The 12617-nt window shown below is 45.8% G+C and overlaps 1 protein-coding gene across 1 annotated transcript in view; it reads right to left on the bottom strand.

Moving 5' to 3' along the window:
- Nucleotides 1-12201, bottom strand: part of APBB1IP (amyloid beta precursor protein binding family B member 1 interacting protein) — a 111561-nt gene extending 99360 nt beyond the window's left edge. Inside the window, exon 1 of the mRNA XM_014569656.3 lies at nt 12055-12201. The gene's annotated coding sequence lies outside the window, so the exon portion shown is untranslated. The remainder of the gene's footprint in view (nt 1-12054) is intronic.
- Between the last annotated feature and the right edge of the window lie 416 nt (nt 12202-12617).

Raw genomic sequence — 12617 nt, 5'->3', positions numbered from 1 at the left:
ATAGTGCAAAAGCTAAGATAAGCTACTTTGACTTCAGCTATGCAACTAACGTAGCTGAAGTTGCGTATCTTAATTAGACTTTGTCCTGTAGTCTAGACATACCCAAAGGGGTATGCCTGACAATGTGGGGAGAAAGTGAAATAAACTGACTGGATGTGACTCTCAACACTACTGATACCTCTTCTTTCCCTGAATTGGTATAAAAGCTTTAATATAGCCCCCTCTGTTTTTTGAAAAATCCCAGGCTACTGATCAAACTGCTCTGCACTTATCCAAGCCTCTCAAAGCACTTTACAAATGTCAGACATTCTAATAATTAATAAGTAATTCTTTATACAGTGAAATCATTCCCAAAGGAATAAATGATGTTTCTGTATTCTAGCAACCATTCAACTCATCCAACCTGTTGATCCATTGCTTCTCTAGACAGTAATGTTGGTGTGGCTACATGTAGGGGAAATGGTTCACTATTGCTTTGAAAGAGGAGAAACTGGCCGTGTCCAGACTCAGGGGTTTTTTCGGGAAAAGTAGCCTTTTCCCGAAAAAACTTCCCCTGCATCCAGACTCAAGCCGCGTTCTTTCGAAATTATTTCAAAAGAACGCGGCTTTTCTTTCGATGGCGGTAAACCTCGTTTCACGAGGAAGAACGCCTTCCTTCGAAAGTTCCTCTTTCGAAGGAAGGCGTTCTTCAATGTAAAGAGGCCGTCTTCGAAAGAGAGCATCCAGACTCGCTGGGTGCTCTCTTTCGAAAAAGCGGATTTTTCTTTCGAAAGATCCGCCTGCAGTCTAGACGCGATCTTTCGAAAGATGCTCTTTCGAAAGATGCTTTCGAAAGAGCATCTTTCGAAAGAAGCCTGCAGTCTAGACATAGCCACTGAGATGCATCCAGGAAAAGGAAGAGCAGATGATTCTCAGATTGCATTCCTCCCTCCCCCCACCCCCAGTTATCTCCACTCTGAGACTCTGGCTCACATAACCCCCTTTTCATTTATAATTTGTGAACTAAATGCAGCAAGTGATTTTATTTCTAGTTGCAACTTTAAAGTGGGAATTTCAGAGTGGTTTAATAGCTCCTATTAAAAAGTTTAACTTTTTTCACACATGGGTAGATGGATTTTCCACCCGCCCCCCAAAAAGTGATATTTTAGATCAGCTCTCATCATTTTCCCTACAGGAAGCCATCTCAATTGCACAAATAACACTCTTTCTCTCCATTCATAATTGATCTGGCACACAACGGCTACGTCTAGACTGGCCCCTGTTCCAAAATAGCCATGCTAATTTCCAACTTTGGAATAGGGAAATCCGCGGGGGATTTAAATATCCCCCGCGGGATTTAAGTAAACATGTCCGCCGCTTTTTTTCTGGCTTGGGGAAAAGCCGGAAAAAAGCGTCTAGACTGGCGCGATCCTCCAGAATAAAGCCCTTTTCCGGAGGATCTCTTATTCCTACTTTCAGCTGCCAGCTCCTCCCTCACTGCCACTTCCGTCCCTCCCCCCACTGGAAGCTGCGGACGTCCACCCATTATGGGTGGTGCTTACCGGGTAACCCGTTAACCAGATCCCCATTCACATCCCTGATTTCAGCCACTCACGTCTATAGTGTACATGTAGTATCACCTTTCCTTAAGATTCTGCACTGCATGCTGGGACTATACTTCTAAATAAACAAGGGTGGCCCTGGTGGGCCACAATGCAGAATCTTTCTGCACCTCATTTACCTATAAAAATGTGGTAGTGGCACTATGTGATTGTACATGACAATATACCAGTGACTTCGTGGAACATCATAGTAGTGATTCTCCCTACTGTCTTATCTAGCACCTACACTGAACATCTAGAGTAGATGAAAAAGTTAATTTGCAGACACACTTAAAGTAACAAGCACCAGTTTTTTACTCCGTTAAGCAATATCCAACAACCACAGAACATACCACACTAATACCAACCCTGGAACCTTCCCTTGCAACAAACCCCATTGCCAGCTTTGTCCACATATTTACTCTGCTGACACCATCATTAGAACTAACCAATTCAGTTATAAGATCAAGAATACATATTCCTGCTCATCCAGAAATATAATTTATGCCATCATGTGCCGACAGTGTCCATCTGCTATGTACATTGGACAAACGTCTCAGACACTTCACCAAAGAATCAATGCACACAAAACAGATATCAGACAGTTTCACAAAGAAAAAACAGTTTCTTGCCATTTCAACCAGAAAGGGCATTGTTTTAACAACTTGACTACCTGCATCCTGCTTCAAAGACATTTTAACACAAGACTTCAAAGAGAAATCTCTGAACTGTCATTCATGCTTAAATTTGACACTTTATGGCTGGGGCTTAACAAAGATGCTAATTATCTTACCCATTACAAAGATAGCTTCCCCAGTTATCACCTCTAATATCATTAGCTCACAGACATTAACCTCCCACCCTCATCCCCCCTCTGTTCTGAAATTTGATTTGTCCTTTTTATATGTGTTCACTTTTTTAGTATCCCTTTGGTATATATGGTCATGCCAATTTTCTTCCACAATTTGATCTGAGGAAGTGGGTCTGGCCCACGAAAGCTCATCACCTAATAAACCATCTTGTTAGTCTTTAAAGTGCTGCATAATCCTGTCTTTTGTTTCAGCTAGAGCAGATAACACAGCTACATCTCTATTACTAAGCAATATCCTATTCCTCATAGTGCATGTATCGTTTGTCAATGGAGGAAGAATCAGGGTGATTTTGAACTGCTCGTAAGAAGTGCTGGTCCTTTATGACACAAAGAATGCTCTGCATTAGGGAACGGAGTCATCATCCTTTGCTCCCTTAATAGGTAGGTTTCACTGCAGAAAAAAATAAAGCTCTAAAGAGATGCAGTATCAAAGAAAACACAAGCTGATATAAAAGGTCTACATACTCCATTCTGTCACCTGAGGTTACCCTTAAAAACTTAAAGATAGACACCCCAAACTTAAGTCTTTAGAAAATATTGATAAAAATAAAGCAACTAAATCCCAGAGAGATGTTCTGGCTAAATCACATTCCTATAATAGAACTTAGCCTTTCCCTGCTTTTAACGTTCCATTGGATAGGGAAGAATGATTATAGCCTCTGTCAGTTTTATGATTAATTTTCTCAATTCAGGCTTTAAGATCCGGTCAGTTGTTTGATTCCAGCCAGCGGAACAGCTTGTTACTATTGTAGCATTCACAGGGAATTTTAACAGAAAAAAATAACAAAAAAGGGAATGCATTAAAAATATCCCCACTACACATTTTCCAACTATAACTATTTAATCTAGATAGAAATCTTCTCAAAACCTAAAGCAAACAAGGTAGTTCAACTATGCAGCTTACTCTGATTGCTTCAAATCTCCCCCAGACAGTTACAGCCCATACTGCAGAGTTAATTATCTCCATTTGACTTATCTAGATTTTGCAGATGAAAAATACATCTTGAAGTGACATTTGCACAAAATGCGTGTTCTAATGTATTGAACACCCATAGGGGTGTGGGGGGAGGGGGAGGAGACAGTATTTTTAATTAAAAAATGTGGAGGGAGAAAAAGAAAGTAAATGTTTCTGGAAAAATCTGAGACTTTTTAAACAGCAATATTTTTACCTGGCTTTCACATTAAATTGAAAAATTAAGTGTGGAAAAATGAAGGCCGTGATCCTGTAAAGAAAATGAAACTGCAATTAATGGGGCTATATGTGAGTGCAGGGGTCTGCACATGTGATTCTTTCCAGCATTAGGGTCTTAAAGTTCAGATGAACATTTAGCTTTGTATGATCTGTGCTCAGATTTAGATCACACCTTTTCACCAATGTTCTCTCTAATCTTTTCCATCCACATGTGGATTTTTTCCATCCATGTGCAGAATAAATTTTAGTGTACCAAGGCATGTGTGAATATGCACCACCAAAAACCTAGCTGTGAGCACTCTGCTAATCAGCTGGGCAGCATTGGAATCTCTCCTGAGAGGTCCCACAAGCACACAGCTTACAGGGAACACTTTTTCTCACTCTTTCACTACGAAAATAACATTCTCTGCAGCTTGCATTAGTGTCTTTATACACAACATATTTTCTGATTTGAGCCACACAATTGTCAAAAAAATGACATGTCCCATGACAACTGTTGCAAAACATGTATGAAATCTTAAACATATAAACACGTTTTAAATAATGTTGCCACTGGTTTCACAGTAAATAATTGTAGGGGTAATCTACCTTTACAATTATAACTCTTTAAAACCATGCTCCAAGAACTTAGTTGTGCACAAGTGCTTACACAAGTGGTTCCATTTAACACACTGGAAGTACTGAAATGACAAAATGTTCACTAGAATGAGGAATTGGTTGGACAATCTGCCTCCACTGAGGCAAATAATCATTTTAAAGGATTAGTATTTTGCAATCAAAATAATCTTAAAATATATTGGCTATGTCTACACTGGCCCCTTTTCCGAAAGGGGCATGCTAATTTTCAACTTCAGAATAGGGAAATCCGCGGGGGATTTAAATATCCCCCGCGGGATTTAAATAAAGATGTCCGCCGCTTTTTTCCGGCTTGGGGAAAAGCCGGAAAAAAGCGTCTAGATTGGCCCGATCCTCTGGAATGAAGCCCTATTCCGGAGGATCTCTTATACTTTGAAGTAGGAATAAGAGATCCTCCGGAATAGGGCTTTATTCCGGAGGATCGGGCCAGTCTAGACGCTTTTTTCCAGCTTTTCCCCAAACTGGAAAAAAGCGGCGGACATCTTTATTTAAATCCCGCGGGGGATATTTAAATCCCCCGCGGATTTCCCTATTCTGAAGTTGAAAATTAGCATGCCCCTTTCGAAAAAGGGGCCAGTGTAGACGTAGCCATTATGATTAACTTTATTTTGAAAGTGGGAGACACTGTTACAGGATCACTCTTCTACTATCATAGCATTCTATCTCATTATAGCCAAGTTTCTACATGCCGAGGTCTGTATTTTATCTTTGATCTTTATGCAGATCTCCCAGCATGACGTCTCCACAAGGGAGTCTCATCATACCAAGCTTTCATTACATTAAAACAAACAACTGTGCCTAAATGGGCATGAACTAAGAATGTGTCCACTGAATTCAGTGGAACTGAACCTGCACAAAATTAATGTGCACCTTACAAAATAGTAAGAGCCATTTTAATTAAAAGAAAAGAAACAAAGAGCAGAAATGTGAAGTCGTGGGCAGAAAGATATTAGGGTACACAGCAATTTCCATTAAGCCACTGTATTGACCGATATTTTACATAACTGTAATGCAATTAGGTTCATATAGAAAATGCTACAGAGCACATTTAGCCTTGTAATAACAGGGGTCAATTTAATTCCCATTGACTTCAATTAATTGTGCCCACTTACGCTAGGACAGAATAGGGCTTCACAAGGCATAAGGGATCTGACAACAATGGGATCTGGGGTCAGTTGATCCCCGTCTAGACTACTGCGCTGTGCTGACAAACAGCTGATCAGCACAGCGTGGCGGCCATTTTGATGTAAATGAAGCGGCGATTATTTAAATCGCCGCTTCATTTTGCTATGTCTAGTAAACTCATTTACATGGCTCCGTCAACGGAGCCATGTAGTCTAGACACACCACAAGAGACCACGCTGGCTTAGCCAGGGGATCTGTTCAATATCTTCATTAATAATTTAGATAATGGCATAGAGAGTACACTTATAAAATGTGCAGATGTTACCAAGCTGGGAGGGGTTGCAAGTGTTTTGGAGGATAGGATTATAATTCAAAGTGATCTGGACAAACTGGAGAAATGGTCTAAGGTAAATGGAATGAAATTCAATAAGGACAAATACAAAGTATTTCACCTAAGAAGGAGTAATCAAACTGCACACATACAAAATGGGAAGTGACTGTCTAGGAAGGAGTACAGCAGAAAGGGATCTATTGGTCATAATGGACCACAAGCTAAATATGAGTCAACAGTGTAACACCGTTGCAAAAAGAGCAAACTTCATTCTCAGATGTATTAGTAGAATTGTTGTAAGCAGGACACAAGATGAAATTCTTCCACTCTACTCCATGATGATTGGTGCTTAACTAGAGTATTGTGTCTACTTCTGGGCACCACATTTCAAGAAAGATGTAGACAAATTGAAAAAAGATCCCATGTGCTTCTTATAAGCATAACACTTAATGACTTTGTTTTGGTTTTCACCAAGAATGTCGGTGGTGACTGGACACCTAACATAGTGAATGCCAGTGAAAATAGAGTAGGTTCAGAAGCTAAAATGGGGGGAAAACAATTTAAAAATTACTTAGACAAGTTAGATGTCTGCAAGTCACAATGCCTGATGAAATTCATCCCTGAATAGTCCAGAAGCTGACTGAGGAGGTATCTGAGCCATTAGCTACTATCTTTGAAAAGTCATGGAAGATGGGAGAGATTCCAGAAAACTGGAAAAGGGCAAATGTGTAACAAAAATAATTAAAGGTCTAGAAAATGACCTGTGAGGGAAGACTGAAAGAACTGGGTTTGTTTAGTCTGGAAAAGAGAAGACTGAAAGGAGACATGATAACAATTTTCAAGTATCTAAAAAGGTATTACAAGGAGGAGGGAGAAAAATTGTTTTACTTGGTTTCTGATGATAGGACAAGAAGCAATGGGCTTAAATTGCAGCAAGGAAGGTTTAGATTGAACATTAGGAAAAACTTCCTCACTGTCAGGGAGGTTAAACACTGGAATAAATTGCCTAGGGAGGTTGTAGAATCTCCATAATTGGAGATGTTTAAAAGCAGGTTAGACAAACACCTGTCATGGTCCTGTCATGCATGCAGGGGATAATCTTGATGACCCTATAATTCTGTGTTTTGCATGGATAGATAAAGGCATACTCTCTGTATTGAAGACAGAGATACCTTTTTTTTAGCTGTACTAAGCAGAATGCAATGTTGAATTAGTAAAGGCCTACACTGGGTACTGAATGTCACAAATAATTAACCCATTGGTATAGGCCTATCAAATTAATCCATTTTGGTCAATTTCACAGACATAGGATTTTTAAAATTGTAAATTTCATTATTTTAGCTATTTAAATCTGTAATTTCATAGTGCTGTAATTGTAGGGGTCTGACCCCAAAAAGGAGTTGTGGAGCGGGAGAAGGGGTCACAAAGTCTTTGTAGAGGTGATTGCAGTACTGCTACTCTTACTGCTGCACTGCTGCTCATGGTAATACTGTCTTCAGAGCTGGGCAATTGGAGAATGGTAACTGTTGGCTGGGCATCCAGACCTGAAGGTTAAGTCACGACCACCAGCAGCACAGAAAGATGGCATAGTATAGCATTGCCACCCTTACTTCTACACAGCTGCCTGCAAAGCTGTGCCCTCGGTCAGCAGCCATCACTATCTGGCTGCCCAGCTCTGAAGGTAGCAGCACAGAAGGGTGACATGGTATGGTATTGCCACCCTTGCTTTTGAGCTGCTGCTAGCGGGGGGCTGCCTTCAGAGCTGATTGCCCAGCCAACAGCTGCCACTTTCCAGCTGCCTAGCTCTGAAGTCAGCAGCACAGAGGTAAGGGTGGTAAAGCCATGCCCCTTCCCTGCAATGACCTTGTGACCCACCCCTCACAAATCCTTTTAAGTCAGGACCCCTAATTTAATAAATGTTGCTTTCCCCTGTGAAATCTGTATAGAACAGGGGTTCTCAACCTTTTTCTTGCACAGATCCCCCTACCACATGCTATAAAATCTGCAGGACCTGGGAGGGATTTGGGACTCCAGCTCTGCACAGCGGAGTTCAGGAGAGAGTGCCACATTCATCCCCTGATCCACCTCAGCAGGCCACCCAATCTGTCTGGGATGGGGGAGGAGCTGCAACCAAAAAATGTAAATCAAAGGAGGGGACTCAGCTCAAAAAGTTGGAAACTGCTCAGGCTGCTCTGTGTGATGAGTGGTGTAGTTCAAGAGGTGGGGAATAGGTGACTATGTGCAGGCTGGGAGGCTGCTCAGGTTGCAGGCAGGGGTTAGCTAGGAGCTATATGTGGGCAGGAGAGTAAGGAAGATTTAGGGAAGGAGGGGATAGGAGCTGTACGCAGTGAGGTATGTAACTCAGGGTGCAGGGAAAAGGACAGCTAGGGGCTGAGTGACAGGAGGACTCCCCCAGGCAGCTACTCCTCAAGGGCACCTACCTCCCCTCTTGCTGCAGGTGGCTCTTACCATCTGTGTGACCAGTCAAAGGGGGCTTGGAGCTGAGCTGCCACAGTCCTGGGCACTAGCAGTAGACAGGGGAATGCCACAGCTGCCCACTCCATGGCACTACCAGCCAGAGGAACTGCTGGCCTGCTTCCTTCCTAGGACCTAGCCAAAAGGCTGGACTTATGGGGCACTGGGGAGGGAGAGAGGAGGAGGTGTGTGCGGAGGGTGGAGCTACTGTCTGACTGCCCCATTCTGGGTAAGGCACAGCAGTTTAAGGAGCCAACACCTTTGTGCCTCCAAATCTGCCCATGTGATCAGGGCTTTTGACTACAGAGAGCGCTGGAGCTCAAGGCTTCGGTCACACATGGTTCCTAGCTTTGGGGAGGGAGAAGGTACTGAGGATTCTGGCTTCAGCCCCTGGCAGCACCCAGCTTCCAGGGAGTAGGTGGGCTTGGCTTCAGCCCCCAGTCACTCCCAGCTTCAGCCCAACAAGTGGACACCAGAACTTGGGGCACCAGGTTTCAGCTCAATGGCCCTCCTGAAAGAGCTCCTGGACCCCCAGGGCACCATGGATCCCCACTGAGAACTACTGAGATAGGGTAAAAGTACATAACAGATTATGGGGGGCAGGAGTGGCGACCAGATTCACAATCTGTGCCAGGGCTACTCAACATGTGGTCCACGAGCCACGTGCTGCCCGTGGCCTTTTTGTTTGTGGCCCACCATGTGGTTTGGGTTTATGCGAGGCTCAACATGCAGCCTGCAGGTGGGATCCTTTGAACACGGCCTCCACTGGAAACACGCTCCACAATGTCAAGGCGTCTCCCAGGCAGGGTGAGCGTTGAAAGATGCAAGCGGATGGGCTGGCTGGAACAGATGGGTACAAGGTGTCCATGTTTCTACCCCCAGGGAGGAGTTGCTGGGAGTGCTAGGGCACTGGGGGAAGTGCTGGCTACTTAGCCTTGTGGGCAGAGCCTGAGAGGTACTGACTGGCTCACACTGGCCACGTTTGGGTCCATTGCCACAGCTTAAGGCTTAATCTTTGTATTCATGCCCATCAGTGTGAAAGAATCTATTTGCATATATTTGCATATATATTTGCATGTATATGCACCACACTTAAGCTGTGGCCCTTGGCACGTGTTGTATCATTGTGGCCCCCAGAGCTTCCAAAGTTGAGTAGCTGTGGTCTGTGCCATGGGTAGCATGTCTAATAGGCAGGGGAAGGCTGAGCCTGCACAAAAAGCCCCACAAGATCCTGCCCCTGCACAGTCTGGAGGCCCCCTCCCCTCTTACTACAGTGGGCCCCAGCCCAGGGACACTACTCCTCTTCCAGAAAGGAAAGCCTTCTGGGGCTGGAACTAGGGTGGCTCCGTCTTGGGTAGCTGGGGTTGCCCAATGCTGGTGGATCCCGGCACTAGGGCCAGGCCACCCACCACTCCAGGATCTGCACACCACTTTTCCACCCAAACTGAGGGGGTACCATGCTGTCTAGTGCTGTGAGGCTGGGGGAGAAGGGAACACGTGACTCCACCCAGACTCCAGGGCACCATGCACCATGGATACTTGGGGCAGGGAGAGAGGGCAAGCTGGGCAACCAGCCCGGTGCTGTAATGTGCAGGAAGTGGGGGCTGGCATCTGCTGAGGGTATTTATCTGGGCTCATGGAGAAAGGGGAGGGAGGGACAGGGCCTCGGGTGGAAGGGGTGGACCTAGCCAGAGAGTCACCCACTGCCCATGTCTGTAACACGCTGCTCATGGCCATGAATTTGCTAGAGCCCTTCTCATTGGGATTTGTGGTTTTCAGAAAAAATGACAGTTTATCCCAAAATCTAGCTAATACTAACCGTGATTTTTAAATGAGGCTTTTCCTCAGCTTGTATTTAAAATAAAATTGTTTTTCTTCTTTGGTGCAGGTAATGTGTTCAGTGTCAAGTGCTCATCCTGCGCATTTCTTTTAAAACACCTCGGATAGCATATTATGTATCCTTTCATTTTAATATCACCTAACGTGATTTCAGGGTCACAGTCACCTGTCTGGTTTCCTTGTATAAAATAAAAGGAGGAAAATTCAAATTAAGCTCTCCACAATAAAATACAGGACTATGTAGCACTTTTGTTTCAGCTACATCAGACTAACACGGCTACATTTCTCTCTCCATAACAGGGATGTTAAATACTGGTTAATTGAATAGTTGATTAACCTCATGTATTCTTATTGGTTAGTCGACTACTCTATATTACCTGGGGGCGGAGCCAGCAGCCAGTGCACTTTGGCCCCACTCCTGAGGAGCCCCCTGCCACTCCACGCTGCTGCCGCTGTATCAGGGACAGCAGTGTGGGGTGCCAAGCGGGAGCTGGTCTGCAAAGGGAGCCAGTTTGTAAACCAGCTCCCCTCACAGGCTGGCTCCCTGCCATCCCATGCTGCTGCCTCTGATACAGAGGCCGCTGTGCGCAGTGGCGGCAGTCTTTGTCCGGGGTGGAGGGAGCCAGAACTGAGCAGGGCTGCCTGCCCACCCGGCTCCTAATACACTTTAAATGCAGAGCTGCAACAAGAGTAGGTCCTGGACCCATCATAAGCCAGGACTGAGACTGGTTGCTGGCCAGCCTGCTAAAAAATTTACTGCAGGGGAGGGGGAGGAAATGCATGTCGTCTATATAGCATTAACCTACACGCTTTTGTTTGTTGGTTAATCAGTCAATCTATTATTACATCCCGACTCCATAATAAGGAATTTCCTTAGGAAACTACAGAACCATTTGCAGTAATGACCCCCAACCCTTTTTCATGAATTAATGGACACAAATCATATTAGAAAAGGCAACACACAGAAACCTGTTGGAGAACACTTTAACCTGCTCATTAATGGATCTCAAAGTCACCCTTTTGTTTCAGACCAATTCCACAAGCTAAATACACAGGGAAGGGTTGGAACTTCCTTTATAAGTTTGAGTCCTATCAGGGAGGTATGAATAAAGACATTACCTGGCTAGCACACTACCTTCACAATAGGCACTTAGACAAGGTGCAAATTGTCCTTATCAGCTTCTTGTAACTTGAACACTCTAATTCACTTTTTTTCTCTCTTTCTCCCCTCCCCTCTTCCCTTATTTATTCTTGGATCTGGACTTTAAACGCTCAGGTCATCTGAAGAAGTGTGTTGTACCCACAAAAGCTCATGACACCATGGACATGTTTTGTTAGCCTTTAAGGCGCTGCAGAACTATTTGTTGTTTTTTAAGTTTTTCCTTTTTTCACTGCCTTTGTTCGCACACTGGTCCCGTTGACTTTTATTGAGACCCCTTGTCTTAGCAAGGCCTATGCCGGTACAAAAGGGGAACAGGATTGGACCCACCTGTCATTTAACATGCACAGCCTGGACCCCGGCCAGGGCCCCACTGTGCGAGGCTTTGCTTAAAGTCTTGTGCTTGGAGCAATGTTATGATCAGGGGCTCTCAAAAGCGCTTTATGGAGGGCGGAGGAAGCATCTCGCCCCCCACCCCTTCCACGCCACTCCTACCACACGGGGCACAGGAGGCTGGAAGGGGCTGGGGCTGCCACCGCTGGGGCCAGGCGAGGCGCTCGGGCAGCTACTGCCACGTGCTGCTCGGCCAGAGCTGGAGGACGCCCCTGCCCTGTCGCGTTCCGCTGCGGGGCGAGCCGGGCGCGCGGGCTCCTGGCTGTCCGAAGAGCTGCGAGGCGCCTGGCGCTCGCTGCAGATTCCGCGCGGGGAGCCGGGCAGGGAGGGCGCGAGGGGCGCGCGCTAGACCGCGGCACAGGGCTACCCTCCAGGGGCAGAGCCCAGTCCCCTCCGCGCGCCCCAGCCCAGGGAGCTCGGGTGAAACCCCCCGCGGGGGGCCGCGCCGCTTACCTTGCCGGCGTTGCCTGTCGGTGCGGGCTGGCAGCGAGCGGGTTCGGGTCACACAGCCCGGGCGTGCAGCTCACTCACCTCCCTGCCCCGGCGGCACGTCGCTCTCCTCTGAGGAAGTGCTCTTGGCCTATCAGCTGCCTTCTGTGGGTGAATCATGTCACACACACCCACATGCTGGGGAGAGAGACCCACCCCAGGCACAGCCACCACCCCTCCCCCCCGCCCAGGGGCAGGGACCCCTTCCCAGACATGTTGCACAGGACCCCAAAATGCTGGGAGAAGAGGAGTTGCTGCCCCATCCCCTCCTCTGAAGGAAAAGGAGCCTCCCCCCAATTCTCAGGTTCCCTGTCAAGACCCCCCCCCCCCAAAAAAAAAACTGAACTGCCCACTCCTAGCCATCCCAAATCCTGCAGAGCACTGCAAGGAACTACCAGGTCCTGGGGTGAGGGAGACTGATGGGGATTAATTTGTAATGAAAGAGGCACCAGATCTCAGGCCATATTTTTACAATCATAACAGACACAAGACAGAGGTGTTAGGTTATTAACTGACAAGTTTTGGGG

This window comes from Pelodiscus sinensis, chromosome 2 (assembly GCF_049634645.1).
Source record: "Pelodiscus sinensis isolate JC-2024 chromosome 2, ASM4963464v1, whole genome shotgun sequence".
NCBI lineage: Eukaryota > Metazoa > Chordata > Testudines > Trionychidae > Pelodiscus > Pelodiscus sinensis.
This window is presented reverse-complemented; position numbering and strand designations above follow the sequence as displayed.